Source organism: Suncus etruscus, chromosome 5, assembly GCF_024139225.1.
Source record: "Suncus etruscus isolate mSunEtr1 chromosome 5, mSunEtr1.pri.cur, whole genome shotgun sequence".
Lineage (NCBI taxonomy): Eukaryota > Metazoa > Chordata > Mammalia > Eulipotyphla > Soricidae > Suncus > Suncus etruscus.
The window spans coordinates 79,913,249-79,926,685 of NC_064852.1; the positions used below are offsets into that span (position 1 = coordinate 79,913,249).

Here is a 13,437-nt window from a genome sequence, read left to right on the forward strand (position 1 = left end):
GAATAGAGGCAAAAGATTAAAAATATTAATAAAATATAATGAGGTAAATTAAACCAAGAAAGTATAACTCCTTTACATATGAACTAATATAATGCAAGGAAAAAATAAGCAATAGATAATCAAATTAATTATATATCTAAACAAACATTCAGGAAATTGAGAAAGCAGTTTTCAAAGGATAATTATAAGACTCACTTGTTTTTTTAACTTTATTGATTGTTTGACTAGTGCCACACCCAATGACACTCAGGGTTACTCCTGGCTCTGTACTCGGAAATTGACCCTGAGAGACATATGGGATGCTCTGAATTGAACTGGGTCCCTCCAGGGTCGACCATATGTAAGGCAAATTACCTACTGCTGTGCTATCTCTCTGGCCCCTACAATACTCACTTTGTAAATAATTTACTTTGGCCCCAAATAAATATATTACTTACTGGTATCTAAGGTTATATCATGCCTAACACCTACTATTATATTCTACATCTATGATTTTTATACAGTATGTTTCATAACTTTAATATTTCCTATTTATTTATACTCATTATTCTCTATATTTTTCTCTAGAAAAAAATTAAAAAGAAAAATATCCCATATAGTACTCCTGATTCCAGGGGTTATACCTGAGCACAGAACCAGGAATAAGCCCTGAACACAAGCAAGTGTGGTCCAAAACAAAGAAATAAAAAAACAATAACATTAAAATTTACTCTATTTTATCAATTTTTATAACATATTTGTGATATTTTTCTGTTTTGAACAGAAGCACTGTCAGGTGTTAAAATACATATTTATTACGTAATGAAAAAACCAATATGCTTTACATAATTTAAGGAAATTTTTCTCAAGAGCATTTAATTCAAATTCTTGCATAATAATGTTTTGAGTTATAAGTATAAAAAATAATTTCAGTGAATAGTTCCCATCAAAGTACAAGTTGAAAAACTATAATGTATGTACCTTAAGATGTGAAGATAAACTAATCTATTTACTGTCATAATCACATCATTATGTATGAAAATATTCAACATATTTTTGTTTTGACATAAAATACTAATCACAAAATGCAAATTAACTTGGATTTGGAGTAATAAAAATCATTGGTATCTACTACAAATATCTAAATGTGAATTTTCAGGAAAATTAGAAGTGGTACGTACTATAAGTAGAGCAATAACTCTATCTTTATCTACTTCACTGTTTGACTTAGAGATCATAAAATTAATAAAACACTCATTTAAAAAAGTTAAAAGAAGCATATATTTTAACTCAACATTTCATAGTAAAAGGAAAAATTTTAAAACATATTCTATCCTAATTGGGATGACTAAACCATTCTATTTTGAATTTTCACAAAATAATGTGACTATAAAGTGAAACATTATCTTTTCTTATATAGTAGAAATTGTGAGACTAATAACATTTTATGTATTATTCTTAAAAACTAAATAAATACTAGCATGAACTCAAATAGAGGTCACTCCAATTTTAATATTAACCAAAAAGAGGAATGACTTAGCAAGATTACAATTCTTTAAAAAGTTATAGTTTTAATATTAACTATGTGAGAGCTATAGATCTGTTTTCATGTTTGTGCTGTATTCAGGATAGAGGACAACGTTTGGCATATATAAAATTCTAAACATAAACACTTGTTTATAATTTCCATATCATTTCTAATATACATAAGAAAAAATCAATTTTACTACATTTCAGTTGAAACTATTAACAAAACTCTTAAGAAGACTTGCTTTAGAAATGTAATCCAATTTACATCTATGATTTTAAATGAGGATTTGTTTTATAAGTGAACATTAACATCTATTAATCCTTTAGCTAAGTATCAGCACATAAAAATTAAGTTGAATTTACATAATTTTAATTGCCTGAGGTGGTCATCTAAACATATCTAGTGGTAACAGTTCTTGTTTACATTTCTCTTTGGGATTTACTTTCTACCATTTGAGAAAATATCAGTGGAAAAAAATCTCACTTTAAGAATAATTTTCTATGTCTAATTTTAGTTGCATATTTTTCATTTTTAGGCTATTATTTTGTATTTGAATCTCTAAAGCTGTTAGAAAATGTGGAATAAATTACGGAGGTAATCATCTGCTGTTTTACCATTTCCTTCTGGTGCCAGCTAAAATTAAAATAGGAATATAGAGTTTAGAGATTTAAATGTTATTCGTGATTGAAATAGTATCATTTGAGAGGAAGAATTCCAACAGGTCTCTTAAAATGCATTGAAAAGGAAGCCAATTTTAATGACTACCCTTCAAGTCCCCCAATTAGACTACTTAATTAATTTTTTGTAAGTGAGGTCTTGATCAGACTACCCATGAATTTGTTGTTAGAAGTTAAAGCTGACAAAATGGAAAACAACGAAAAATCCTCCTGAAAAATCTATAAAATTACCATCATTCTCTCAAAAATAAATAGGCCAGAAATGATTGGCTACAAGGGTATCCAATTTACCAAATCTTCTATATGAAGAAGTTAAGAGTCGATTACTTTTTGAGCTCACAGCACTGTTATTATTCTTTAAAAGAATAATGTGCTACAAAGGTGGTTCCATTGTGTCACCATAGAGTGTGTGTGGCATAAGACCTTGGATTGCTCATAAGATGATAATTAGGGAAATATTTCTAGTACATATCAATAAAAATAGTTGAAAATGATGTTTCTTGGGCCAGAGTGGTAGTGCAGCGATAGGGTGCTTGCCTTACATGTGGCTGACCCAGGACGAACTGAGGTTTGACCCCCAAACCAGGAGCGATTTCTGAGCGCATAGGCAGGAGGAACCCCTGAGCGTCACCGGGTGTGGTCAAAAAAACAAACAAAAATAGAAAATTATGTTTCTTGGGACAATTGTGAAGTTATTCTTTCTCTAATAATTTAATGCTTACGTTTTCATGGAGATTTACACTTTATTTCATTCAACCATTTAATTTTTGTGAATTTCTGACATTCATCACAGAAATTTCTTTATTCCCAGTGAATTGCCTATTAGAATAAAAACCAGATTACTACAAAGAGTAGAACTGGGACTCTTACATGCAGAAGTACTCTGTTAACACAAGGAGAAAAGGAATAATAATGCATCTTTCTCAGTTGTTTCCATGATATCTATTATCCTAGGACATATGTTTGAATAAACAAACGTATGTCTCATCAATCTTTTTCTAGGAAACCTGGGAAGTGTATCTTGAAAGAAGAAATCATGGAAAAATACCTAGGGGACAATGAATAGCCTGTACACCCAAGAATACCTTGGGCTGGGCAGAAACCCATATTATATTAAAAGATACATTGTAGGGGCTGAAGTGATGGTACAGTGGTAGAGTGTTTGCCTTGCTCAGGCCAACCCAGGACAGGCCTAGGTTAGATCCCTGGCATCTTGTATAGTCTCCAGAACCTACCAGGAGTGATTTCTGAGAACAGAACCAGGAGTAAACCATGAGCGAAGCCAGGTGTGGCCTCCAAACAAGACATAGTATAGTGTAACTGAAAAACAAAGACTTCTATACAAATACCAGGCCCAAAATACTGAAGAATCTCTTTAGCTGTTGCTTTTTAGCTTTTGGTTTTCAAGTTACACCCATATTTGCTCAGGCTTACTGCTGAATATGTTCTTGGGATTCACTGACCTCATTTAGGAGACAATACATAGTGCTGGGGATTGAAACCAAGTTGGCTACATTCAAAATAAGTGTCTTAACTGCTCAACTCTTTGGTTCATAATAAATATTTTAGACATTTAAAAAATATTGATTCTTAATGTTTTAGACACTAATTATATGCAAGTAGCATCGATAAAACATTATATTTAAAAGAAACTTCTTTTTTGGAGGGTGGGCTCCCAGTGGACCAAAGGCCTGCTGGACAAATTCTAAAAAGCTATAACACTTAAAAAGAAACTTATTGATGAATACTTTGCTATTAAATATTTATGCAGTCCCATTTTTTATTCTTAAAATGGGAAATGAAGCTAGAAAAAAATTAAAGTGGGCACAATACTTGCTTTGCGTATGGTGAACCCAGAATCCATCCAGTACCCATATGGTCCCAAATCACTGCCAGAATGATCTCTGAATCAAAAAATCTTAAAAACAGTTGTGTGTGGCCCCAAACAAAAAACATAATAATAATACATTTTAATGTTTTTAAACTATTTATACCTTTTGTAAGACTCAAAATGGTACATTACAAGAAAATAAGATTCTTTATTAGTGAATAAAATAGCATAAAATTTATCACTTGTCTATATGTTATTAATCAATTTTTCTATATCTACTTGTCTCTCCCTATATAGTTCAAATTATATCAAAATCTAGGAATTTTGTTACAGGCCCATTCAAGCACAATTAAATGAAACAAGACCTATGATAAGCAGGGATAATATCATGTAAATCTTTGGTGAACATCTATTATTTGCTCTGTTTAGCGGTGCATTATACCTCCCCTCTGTCAATGTCTCTCTTTCTACTTTTGTCTCTTTATATTTATATTCTAAACACACCACTATACATTGGCTTATTGATCGCCTTCTCAAGTCATCTTCAAACCAAAACCCAGAGAAAAGAAATCATTCAAGTAACAAGCAACACTACAAGAAACTGTTTTCCCAAGACAAAACCATCTCTTTCAGGCAGAGTTTTAGGAGAAGGAACCAAATCCTGAGACTAAGGCTGGAGGTCTCAGGCAGAATTTTGGAAGTGCTATTAAACTGAGCTTTCTGGCCCAAATATAAGTAAGGCTTTTAAGAGAAACGTGCTCAGATTAGCTTCCTAGTAAGGAAGCAACAGTTAAAGCAAATGAGGAAAGGGCCAGCAGCTCAACACTGCCTTAAGGTGCCAGGGTAAGCCCCACTATCAAGCCTGGAGTAGAAATGAATCTAAGATCAGACTTACCCAAATTGCCAGCATGCGTCTATAGCACTCCCTGGACTACCTAACAAATGGGGCCTACAAAGCAGGAGGAGTTTAGAACTAAGGTTTTACAAAACAAGGTGGAATGTGTATAGCTCAAAGGGAACAGATCAGGAGTTATACATACATACATATACATATACATATATATATATATATATATAAAATCTCAATAAAAACCATACTAGTATAAGCAATAGTTCATATCTGTTGTGTTTAGACACTCTAGTAATTACATTTAGTGTTTAACAGTTCTATTATTAGTCACCCCCCAATTATGTAGATTAGAGTTCTTATCCAATTCTTAACTGTAAATGCATGATATCTGGTATTTGAAGTCAGGCAGTCAGTTCTCAATATAGCAATCTTTAATAATGCATTCCTCTTCTACCAGTAAAAGAAAACTTGCACAGGAATTAGACAAGACTGCCTTTGAGTATTTGAGTCTGTGGTTCAGCTATTTCAGAATTTTTATTATATTAGTGGTACAGCATTCTCACATAAAGTCTTGACCTCTCTTCCCTTCCTCCCCGGGACTTAAACAAGTTTAAATCGGGTTGCTGAAGTGCCAGACAAGACAAAGTATAGAAAGGTAAATAATGCAGACTTGGGAAACAATAGGGAAACCAAACACCAAAAAAAAGTTCTCTCTGCCTCCCAAGGACAATAAAATTCCATTTCTTTTGTCTTACTTTTCTTGGGTCTAGTATCTTATTCTGTCTCTCTTCCCTCTGCCTATATCTATGATATTCTTATGACACAATTTACCTTCTATACCCAAACTTCAGTTTATTCGAATTTTTTTTACCTTTACACTGTATAATTTTCCTTTACATTGTAAAATTCTCTTGAAATGGGTTAAAGAGGAACATTTATAATATATCAAGTAATTTGAGTCAATAAAGGTATTATTGGAAAGAAAGAAAGCTTTAGGCTGGAGTGAGCATAGGAATTATAGACAGAATTGATAAGCTTTTTGGGAAAGTGGAAATAGGATTGTTTTTAGATCCTTCTGGATGAATCAGCTGAGGAGAATTTGGTTAAGAAGTATTTAAAACTTCTTAAATTTTAGTGCATTCTCAAAATTGGATACATTATTGTATTGTGTATATATCTCATTCTGAACTTTTTCTTATCTTTCAAGTATTTATGTTTGACTTACATATGAAGTCTTAGCTCCTTAAAAAGACTGAAGAAAGCTTGGTTATACAAAACATATTATCATTCCTGGCCTATTCCCAAACTTACTTTTGGGCTATACTTGGTGATGTCCAGAGATTGCTTCTGGCTCTACACTCGGGATTTACTTTTGGTAGTTTAGAAGACCTTAGACAATTCTGGGTTTGAGCTTGAGTTGATCATGTGCAAAGCAAACACCCTATCTTCTTTACCTCCAGTTTTACCTCTAGATCCCTACCACGTACACTTTTGAGATAAAAAAATTATAATATTGTTTTCATAATAACAATATCAGTTAAAATTCCTATCAAAAGTATAAAAGGGTTTCAGTTTTTCTATCCTTCACAACATTTGTTGTTTCTTATTTTTTGATAATAGTCATTATTCTTATAGGTCTCAGAGCTCAGTATAGTTTTGATGTGCTTTAGGCTAATAATATGTGATGCATATAGCTGTGGGTCATCTGTAGTTAGTTCTTTGAGCAATTATCTCTTTAAATTAGCAGAATCTTTAAAAATCTACTTTATTTTGATGCTATTGAATGAAGCTCTCATCAACTTCTAATATTGGTCTTCTTGATATTATAATTTATGAATGTTTTATCACATGCAGATATTGACATTATTGCTGCCTTACAACCCTGTCTTTTTGTTTTAATTACTATTTATTTTTGGTACAGTGTTTTAAATTGGATGCACTCCTATTTACTTTTTGTTTGGTTAGCATTCAATAAAACATAAGTACACAAATAAGGATAGTGTTAAGAAGCATACTATCTATTGATGTCTTATATATTTTATAGTTTTGTATATCACATTCAAATCTTTTCTTCATTTAGAATTTATTTTTATATACAGTACAGATGAAAGATCATGTGACTTTCCAGTATTTCCAGCACCATTTATTCAAGATAATTTATTTATTTACTTATGTTTTTATTTTTCTATAATATTCTTTTCTCTTTGGTTATAAATTTGTTGTCCACATATGGACATGTATGTTTATACCTGAGTGTCAATTCTGTTGTAGTTACCTGTATATCTGTTTCTATTTTTTCCCCAGGGAAGAGCACAAACATAGTCCCCCACTATCACGATTTATGTAGTCGAGTTGCCCACATTGGGGAAATCGCAGGGGTCAGCACATCCGGGGTGCAATGAATAAGCCTCATCCTAAGAAAACCACCCTCGTGAACTTGATATCTCCACTGCCAGGTTAGTATTGCTTTTATTTTAATACCATGATGTTTGATATAATTTTATGGTATGGTTTGATATAACACAGTAAAATACTCTCAGCCATCTTCATTTATTTTTTTTACATGATGAAGGCAAAACCTGGCAGTACTCAGGTCTCTTTTCTCTTTGACCATTCAGAAATTATTCCTGGCAGGAATCATGGCACCAAGTGTAGTGTATTTTTATATAAGTTTAAGAAATATTTTTTCTCTGTAGTCTTTTACAATTTTTTATAATTAGACATTGTGTTTTCTTCCCCAATTTTCTTAATGTTTATAAGTTGATGGAAAATGAGTATGAGACAATTAAATTATTTTATGGTATCATTAATGCATAATGATAAACAAAAATGATTTTAAAAGAATGGAAAAATAGATTGTTCCACTTAAACTAAACCCAGGCAAACAATCAGTCCCTCTAAAAATTACTACAATATAATCAGAACACAATTAGCAGACAATACTAAATAGTAGGCTTGGATATATATAAGCAAAAAATAAACTTATAAAATATTATTTTAAGTGCAATTATTAAGCATAAACACAATTTCAGGTTATATTTAAAATATATTTCCTCAAATACATGATACTTTTTGCATATCATAAAGTATATTATGCATTTTTCTAGTAAAATTTATATTAAAAGGCAAAAACTTATTATATAGGAAAAAAGAAAAACAACCAAAAAAAACACTCTTGGTTAGCTAAGAATTTTTGTCAGGAGAAAAGATTCACATTTCTACTAGAAATGTGATTAGGGATAGCTCCTAGTGGAGTTGGGGTATATATGTTGTGCAGGGAATCAAGCCAAGGTCAATTGTACGCAAGACAAGAACCTTGGCAGCTATACTATCTCCCTGACTCCAAATATAACTTTTTAAAGCTGTTATATTTTAAATTCTCAGATATATATTAAACCTACCTAAACACCATATAGAGCCATAAAAGAAATTCAAAAATATTAAAATGTAATGATGCTGACATAAATCATTATACTGAATTTATTTTTATGTGAAAAGAAGTCTCTGAAGAGATAAAAATGAGTAAGGGTAAGGAGTAAATAAAAGCCAGTGTACTATTAATGCTAACATTTGGCAGTAAGTTTATACTGAGAAAGAAAGGGCATAAGAAGAAAAATACACATATGTTAAATTTTCTGAAGAGGGAAATACAAATTTCAAAGCTAGCCAATGTTGCATATTCTTTGCACTTGTACAAAACAAAAGTTTATTTAAAGTAATCAAAAGTAAACAAAATAAAAATACAAATCAATAAAAGCCACATGGTTTTATAAAAGTGCTGATTATTAAGTAGTGAATAAAGATATAGAAGATGAAAATGATATGCCCTTTGGTAATGATTTAATTATAGCAGTTAATTGTAAAATATGTTTTCATATGTACATGATCAAAACCTTATCAGAAATCATGAAGTTCCTCAACAGAGAAATGAACAGAATACCCTTTGTCAATAGAAACCTGTTTTTAAATTGAGTGCTACCTAGTGGGCTGTATTCTTTCTATTATATTGATATTAGAACATTTAAAAACATTTCCTTTAGAACTTTGCATATTAACCACATCTAAAGATATAAGCTACTATAAGTAGACTTCTATCTACAAAATGTCAGCAAATATTTCCATATATATAATAATATGTTCTGATTAAATGTAATAATTTAAAAAAATTAAAATATATTTATAGGGGCCAGAGCGATAGCGCAGTTGTAAGGCATTTGCCTTGCACACAGCTGACCCAGGACAAACCGAGGTTTGAACGCCCCCCCTAGTGTCCCATATGGTCCCCCAAGATAGAAGGGATTTCTGAGCGCATAGCCAGGAGTAACCCCTGAGCATAACCGGTTGAGTTTCCAAAACGAAAAAAACTATCTTCCTTCCTTCCTTCCTTTCTTCCTTCCTTCCTTCCTTCCTTCCTTCCTTCCTTCCTTCCTTCCTTCCTTCCTTCCTTCCTTCCTTCCTTCCTTCCTTCCTTCCTTCCTTCCTTCCTTCCTTCCTTCCTTCCTTCCTTCCTTCCTTCCTTCTTCCTCCCTCCCTCCCTCCCTCCCTCCCTCCCTCCTTCCCTTTCTCCCTTCCTCCCTTCCTCCCTGTCTCCTTCTTCCTTCCTCCCTCCTCCATCCCTCCTTCCCTCCCTCCCTTCCATCCTCACTGTCTCCTTCTTCCTTCCTCCCTCCCTCCCTCCCTTCTTCCCTCCCTCCCTCTCACTCTCCCTCCCTCCTTCCTTCCTCCCTCTTTCCATCCCTCCTTCCATCCCTCCCTGCCTCTACCCTCCCAGTATAAAGCCCTAAATACAGTAGGTGTAGACCTCCCAAAGTGACAAACAAAAGAAAATAATTAACAACTGTTCTTTGAGATATTTTTCCTATGTATTCATGAATAAAAATCAGTTATAACGACTGTAGCTCTTGCACATGTAATTATGGCTGTATCTTAACATATGGTTCTAAATAACTTATTTAATCCATATTATAATCATATCATGAACAGTTTTTCTATATTTTCTGTAATAAATAACTATGTACTCTATTATCATAATTTTATCTAATTGTATCTAAAGTATACATTTTAGATGTTTTATTATTCAAAATGAAAGTTTGTAAATAAGATTTGAGAAGATATATTGAATTTTACTTTATAAAATGTTTACTAACTTAGTCTCTTAATAACTGAATAATATTATTTGGTCTTGGGGTCAGAGCTATTAAAAAGTGGTAGGACATTTGCCTTGCATGCGTCTGAACCAGGACAGACCTTGGTTCGATCCCTGGCATCCCATATGGTCCCTCGATTCAGGAGCAATTTCTGAGCTCATATCCAGGAGTTACCCCTGAACATCACAGGATATGATCCAAAAAAATTACTTGATCTTCATGATCTTATCACCATCTTATGATTTATCTAACCTTATAACTACAAGTATTTATCTAATTGTCTAGGCTAGGGGTGGCGAACAAGTTTGATACAAAGAGCCAAAATTTTAAACTGTGAGAGTCAGAGAGCCGCACCACACAGTGACCTGCCAAAACAGACATACAAACACACAAAAGCATATAATTTTAGCACTATCTCTTAAACACATATTGCATTTTGCCATTTTGTGTGAAGGTCAAACTCCTGCAGTGATGGTGAGGGTGTGCTGCGTCCTCCACACTAAGAACTAACGGCCAGATGTGACCCAACATGTGGCACACGGGTTCCCCCAGCTCGCTGGCCCTTGCAGTTGTTTCCAAGGGATGGGAGCCGGGATGACGCAGCCTGGGGCGGGACTCCGGGCTTGGAGATCTCTCCTCAGAGGTCCCTCCTCAGAAGCAGCAGAACAAAAATCCAAACTTGGCACAGAGCCACAATATACAAAATAGTGATAAGAGGCAAAGAGTTGCATTCATTTTGGCCGGGAGCCAACTAAACAGAAAATGAATGTCTCTATGAAGAAACCTTCTCTTCTAAAAATAGGAGTAAGCATCTAGTCATGGAGAGGTCTCTACTTCCTATACAGCAAAAATGCCAACTTAAAGAAGAGCTGGGAGTTGTAGAATCCCAGGTTCTCACATCTTCTGCAAAGCTTATAGCTCCCATTGCTTTAGTTACAGAAATTAGTATCTCATGATGAAAACAAATAGCTTTAGCTCCTCCTGTCTTCAGTCCAGGTTCTCTCTCAAACCTGCTTTCTCTAAAGCTCCCAAGACAACTAATAAATGACTATAGAAACAGGGACAAGGAGTGGGAATGTAAGTCCTGTAAAGCAGTTAAACTTTCTAATGAAAGAACACTCCAAACCCATGACCACATTGGCAACTCTGAGTCGATCATAAAAATATAGTATAAAAAGTCTAAAGCACGTAAAGAAGAAATATTTCTAGAGGAAAACCATGTCACTACCCTTGAGCTAAAGATGCTGCTTCTTCATTTCAGAGGGAATTAAGCTGGGATCTGTGGGGCAGTTTGTCCTTCAACTGTCCTCGCCTCTGTCTGGAGACTGTTTCTTCCTCCTCTTTTCAATAAACTCATTTGAAGATTGAAGAAACAGCCTTCAAATATTCTTCTGCCTTTTGCCCCAAGAACTATCTCAATGTTTCTATTTCAACATTATCTTATAACATTTCCTTAAAAAGTTAAAATAATTAACTGGCATGAGAGAAACATAAATTCTTATATAATATAACATTAATAGAACATTATAAATAGAATGTGGATTATGACCTGTGCTGAATGACAGAACAATTATTATAGTTTCCCAACAATGTGTTTGAACTTTAAAGTTGTTGGTTTAAAATTTAATTTTAAATACATAAATTATCCTTTTCAAACTTAATTTGGGAATACAAGCAATCAGTAAATTAAAGGCTGCCTACCAATAGAGATATAAAAGAGAAAACATTATTGGTAGGTGAATCAAAGTAAAATTTAGCAAGACATTATAACTGATATGAGATTAGAATTTTATTGTGATAAGTTTGCCATCGGAATTTAATTTTTATAAACTATGCATTGTGTTCTACCATAGGTAGGAATACAAGGACACCCTTGCACATCTTGTAATACATATTTACTTTTGAATTCAAAGTTGTTTTATCTTTTATCTAATTAAGTAGCATGTAGAATAAACAATCCAGATTTCATTCAGTCATGTACTTTTTGACTCATAGCCTGAATACTTGCTAGAAGAGAGAATGGAAGGGAAAAACAAAGATGAAAAGAATATTGAGAGGTCAGTAGTCCTTTTGTATTTTGGTTTTTCTTATTTGTTTTGGGCCACACCCTGAAGTGCACTGGGCTTACTGCTGTTGCTCAGGACTTAACTCCAGGATCTGTACTAAGGATCCCTCCTAGAGAAGTTTGGGGATGCAATTCAGGCTTTGGGTGTATGGAAAGCTAATGTTACCTTCTATACTATTTCTCAGGCCCACCAGTAGTACTTTTTAAAGGAGGGTAAAAACAATTTAGAAATCAAACAACAAAATGCTTCATAAATGTCCATTTCTGTCGTCTTTTTATAAACTATGGCCAAGAGCAAGTCTTTCTCCTATTGCAAAATGTATATGCAAGATGTAGTATTCCCTCTACCTCCCTATGTGTAGTCAAACAGCCAAACACCTTTTTTGGCCCTAGGCAGTCTTCTGGCACACACAAGGAAAACAGGGAGGGGGGATGAGGAGGGATTGGCTAGTATTAAAGGGAGAGCTTCTGCAGAGAGTTCTATGGTTGCTATAGTAACAACTTCTTTTGTTTGTACATATTCAGAACAGCTGCTTCCTTTGGGTTTTTGGTGGCAGGGCTATTATAGATCTAACAGAAAGAGAAGCACTACTCTAACCATGGAAAATGGTTTTAATAATCAAATTATTCATGTTCAACTAGTTTCACTCTATGCTAATGTTAAAAATGCCCTCTGAATGTTGGCAACGAGATCATTAAATAAATGAATTCCACCAAGAAAAGGCTTAGCTATGCTGACACCTGTTACGATGTCTTGGGCTGACCTGAACATTCTTCCATTCCAATATGCCTTGACTTGAAGTTCTCCATTTTCTTTTTACTTGGTATGCAGGCAGACTTTAGAAAAGCTCCATGAAGATGAAAAGAGCCATTCCAGTTACCACAAGTTCCTGTTCACCTTTTTATATTCTATTTAATTAAGTTAATTAGAGCATAGACTGTTTGCAACCATTAAAATATTTTAATTGCTGCATAAAAACAAATTTAATGAATATTCACAAACTGGCTGGAAAAAATACTGGCTGGAAAAAAAGGTCTTATTGATGGCTATTACAGGTCTATGATACATATAGTAAGTTTTATATTACTTAGTAAAGGAAGACCCCCTATAACTGAAAAGTTAAAATAATAAAGTTTTATGAAAAGAGTAAATGTCCTCTCAATTTGCTATATTTTCAAGTGTATGTGTAAACATGTATGTGTACATATACATATATAAAACAAAAGATATTTTAATTTTAAGGAAGAGACTCTCACAACACACTTATAGGCATATATATACACACATATACTTGAGTATCCATATAAGTATTTATAACATGGCATGAAAAATAAATACAATGGGTTAAAATATTGA

At 33.4% G+C, this 13,437-nt stretch overlaps 1 protein-coding gene, 1 non-coding gene and 1 pseudogene across 2 annotated transcripts in view; all 3 read right to left on the reverse strand.

The window, feature by feature from the left end:
• Window positions 1-13,437, reverse strand: part of KCNH7 (potassium voltage-gated channel subfamily H member 7) — a 480,494-nt gene that overhangs the window by 387,965 nt on the left and 79,092 nt on the right. The gene's annotated exons all lie outside the window — the stretch shown is intronic.
• Window positions 3,855-3,911, reverse strand: LOC126009931 (uncharacterized; annotated as a pseudogene).
• On the reverse strand, window positions 7,170-7,332 carry LOC126010292 (U1 spliceosomal RNA). Its single transcript, XR_007496383.1, has one exon. It is a non-coding gene; the product is annotated as a U1 spliceosomal RNA (small nuclear RNA).